Below are 2,069 nucleotides of genomic sequence, written 5' to 3'. Positions count from 1 at the left end.
CCCCCCCCTTCCTTACCCCTCCCCCAAAAGGAAAAACCTGAAAATGATGGAACTTGTGTCATAACTTTGTTTCATGGTTGGTAATTTATCAAAGGTGTGTTCCCTTTACTGTCTTTTTTACTAATTGCTTAAATGTGCAGATGAATGAAGCTGCAATGATTGCACTTGAAGATAAATTGATAGCCATGGATACAAGTTGTGGTGACTCATCACCGATTATTACGGAGTCGCATTTTAAACGCGCTTTGGAGAAAATTTCTCCTTCTGTCTCCGACAAGGTACATCTGAATCCTTGACCTGCTATCATTTACAGTTAAGGAATTTATTTATGATTATATGTTAAACCGTATCATGGTCTCTTACTATACTGCTTCCGTGTTTACTTTTTGGGTTGGATGCAGCAAATAGAATACTATCAGGTTTTATCAAAAACCTTCAAAGCAGCATGAAAGTCTTAGGGGGGTGGTCATACCTCCACCTCTAGCATGGAGAAAGTTGCACGCGAAATATATTGGATATTGCCGTTTTCTTTTTGGTCTTGTTAATTTCCTTGAGCTATAGTGCGAGCACAAACAGAGTGGAGAGGAAAAGCAGAAAAAACTTTGATCTTTTCCTCTTTCGTTTCTTCTTTTTTTCCCCCCTCCTTTTTTGTAGGGTTCAATGGAGTAATGTAAAAGAGGAACTTTCTTTGTGGTTAGTTCCTTTTTCTTTTATTATTTTAGCAATATAATTCTTTGCACTTGGCAGTGTCTTATCATAATGTTAGCTGTTATCTAATGAGGTACGTAATAGAAACTTGGTATTTGTTGTCCTCTGACATTTGGATGCAGTTGAATTAATTTAAGCAATATCTCATATTATAGTTCAAGTGAAAATGATATGAAATTTTGCATGAAAAGATGTATTTTATTAATTTTAATATAAACTCTCTTCATTATGTTTCATCCACTAATAATAGTAATTCTGAAAGATGCTACAAATGAATTTGGAAACTGAAAACTTAATTTAGTGTTACATTGCTTTTAATTTAGTTACTAGAATTATTGCATCATTAAATTAGTAAAATTTCAACGCTTTACGCTAAATTCATACGTATGGTAAGTTAAAGTTGCTCATTTTTCCTATTAACTCACAAAAATAGGAGTGTGTGGTTATAATCAACTGAAGATGAACACATAAATTGCACGGAAAAATTGGGTGCTATCATGAGTTGGATATAAGCGGATTTGAATCACAGTCATTAGCCGCAGGATAAACCACCGCCACTAAAGTCGCTCGCCTGATTCTACCGTAAATACTAACAATAGACAATAAATCTTCTTGCCCCCACCCTCGAACGCAACTTACAACCTTCAATGTATTGTGCTCTCAACTTCAATATATTGTGCTCAATGGAGAGCCATAAGTGTTATTTAGTTGTTCAACTTTCTAGGTCTAGATAATGTCTAACCACTTAGCGCTCAACAATTAATCGCTCATTAGTTTTAGATTATTTTTTTTCACCTTAAATTTTACGTTATTCATTATACTTTTCAAATTGTATTTTTTCACCTTAAATTTTATGTTACTTGCTACACTTTAATCTTAGTATAATTTATATTGTACATATTACTTGAACGGAACACACATGCAAGAAACTGATACATATATAATCATATATATTTATACAAAATAAATGAATTACGAGTGGTGGACACACTTCGATAGATTTAGGAGTGAATGGTGAATTCTAAGAAAATGTAGGATGGTAACATTAAGGCTAACATAAATTAATTGTTATTAGTTCAGATTATCATAAACAACATACTTCAATTGGTAGGGTGCTTTCTTGGTTCTTCATCCAGACCTCCTTCAAAGTTCAAAATCCCATGAACCAACTCTAAATTTTTTTGTCCTTCTATTTTTGAATCTCTCTAATTTATAGTTAGGGTGCCCTCACGATTAGCTCTCGACAAAAGCCCACAGTGCCGAACCAAGTTGGCCTTCTCATAATGGGCTTGTCATTGCGAGGCCCATTGACTTGCCTAGGTGAGCTTTTCATGATATCCTTTGTGATTGACCTAAATGTT

General features: G+C 34.3%; 1 long non-coding RNA gene across 1 annotated transcript; it reads left to right on the top strand.

Moving 5' to 3' along the window:
• Position 1: 1 nt before the first annotated feature.
• On the top strand, positions 2-739 carry LOC124894589. The gene is made up of 2 exons (XR_007051266.1): positions 2-278; positions 402-739. It is a non-coding gene; the product is annotated as an uncharacterized LOC124894589 (long non-coding RNA).
• The last annotated feature ends 1,330 nt before the right edge of the window (positions 740-2,069 follow it).

The sequence above is a fragment of the Capsicum annuum genome, unplaced genomic scaffold, assembly GCF_002878395.1.
Source record: "Capsicum annuum cultivar UCD-10X-F1 unplaced genomic scaffold, UCD10Xv1.1 ctg75682, whole genome shotgun sequence".
Classification (NCBI taxonomy): domain Eukaryota; kingdom Viridiplantae; phylum Streptophyta; class Magnoliopsida; order Solanales; family Solanaceae; genus Capsicum; species Capsicum annuum.
This window is presented reverse-complemented; position numbering and strand designations above follow the sequence as displayed.